General features: G+C 46.7%; 1 pseudogene; it reads left to right on the top strand.

Moving 5' to 3' along the window:
* The first annotated feature begins 810 nt into the window (after positions 1 to 810).
* On the top strand, positions 811 to 1,338 carry LOC101651291 (annotated as a pseudogene).
* The last annotated feature ends 398 nt before the right edge of the window (positions 1,339 to 1,736 follow it).

The following is a 1,736-nucleotide window of genomic DNA, read 5'->3' as shown; positions in this document are numbered from 1 at the left end:
GGCAACACCTGATAGACAAATTCAGACTTCTCCACACAACTGCAAAAATGCACATTCTTTTCAAGTGCACATAGCATGTATTTGAAAAAAAACCACATGCTGGGACACAAGTCAAATTTGAGCAAATTCAAATATATAGAGGTCCCCAGACTTCCTTCTCTGACCACCTACATAAAGCTGGAAATCAACAAAATAAAGATTAAAGAAAACATGGGCAAAGATTTGGAGGATGAAAAACTTACTTCTTCAAAAGAGTGGGTTTGGGGCCAAATTAGAGATGAAATTAGGAAATTTCTAGAAACCAATGAAAATGAGAATACAAGATATCAAAATCTATGGGATACAGCAAGGGCAGTTATCAGTGTATGCTTGATAATATAATATAATAATATATGATATAATAATAAGGTTTCTGGGTGGTAGGGTGGGGGAGGGAGGGAATTAAAGGGGAGTTGAATCAAAGAGTTCAAGAAGAAAGAAAATGTTTTGAAACTCATGGTGGCAGCAATTGTACAATTATACTTGATCTAATTGAATTATGAATTTTTATATTATCTGTAAGAATTTCCAATAAAAATATATATTTTTTAAAAAGCAATTCATGAGCTCACCCTGTGGTGCCATGGATCTGTGTCTTACTTCAACAGTGTTTGAACGGAACAGATCTGGGGACTCCCTGCCTCCAACCTTCCGCCACGCTCCAATTTCCTCTCCAGAAGTAACTTTGGGACCATCTTCTTGGCCAGCCCCTCTTCTTGGGACCAGTGAACACTTTTATTTGGTGTGTGGCGACCTCCAAACCGACGTATCATGAGCTCTCAGATCCGTCAGAATTATTCCGCCAACGCTGAGGCCTGCATCAACCATCTGATCAACCTGCACCTGCGGGCCTCTTACACCTATCTCTCTCTGGGCTGCTTTTTCGACTGCGAAAATGTGGCCTTGGAAGGCATGGGGCACTTCTTCCGTGAGGTGGCGAAGGAGAAGCGCGAGGGGGCTGAGTGTCTCTGCAAGCTGGAGAACCAGCGCGGCAGCCGTTCCCTCTTCCAGGATGTGCAGAAGCCGTCCCAAGATGTGTGAGGCAGAACCCTGGATGCCATGGAAGCTGCCCTGGCCCTGGAGAAGACCCTCAACCAGGCCCTTCTGGACCTGCACGCCATGGGGGCCACTCATGCTGACTCCCATCTCTGTGACTTTCTGGAGAATCACTTCCTGGACAAGGAGGTGAAACTCCTCAAGAAGATGGGTGACTGCCTGACCAACCTCCGCAGGCTGGCCATCCCCCAGGCCGGGCTGGGTGAGTATCTCTTGGAGAGGCTCACCCTAAAACACGACTAGGAACCTGCGGCGCCAAGCCTCCTGAGAGGGGCCCTCTGCCTGCCCTCTGCAGGCCTTAGCCCCTCTGTCAGAAACTGCCCCCGTGCCAGCCACAGCGCCACGGCCCTGGAGCCCATCCCCCAAGCCGGGGACCAAATGAAAATAATAAAGCGTCCTTTTGCAGGAAAAAAAAAAATCAATTCACATGTAGAAGTCAGGATGTTATTAAGAAGTAGATCCATGAAATGACCCTTTAGCTGAGCAAGGTGCTCTTGTATTAGGGGAGTGTGCATGAGGAGGCCCAATGTCCACCTGCCACCCTACTACCAAACCTATAATTATTTGCACCTAGGTCCGTTCCCCCCTTGATCTTAAATATATTCACATATGTACATGTCTGTATTTAGGCTTGTATGTAT

The sequence above is a fragment of the Echinops telfairi genome, unplaced genomic scaffold, assembly GCF_000313985.2.
Source record: "Echinops telfairi isolate 266 unplaced genomic scaffold, ASM31398v2 ScPeMD7_3509;HRSCAF=4178, whole genome shotgun sequence".
NCBI classification, from domain to species: Eukaryota; Metazoa; Chordata; class Mammalia; order Afrosoricida; family Tenrecidae; genus Echinops; species Echinops telfairi.
This window is presented reverse-complemented; position numbering and strand designations above follow the sequence as displayed.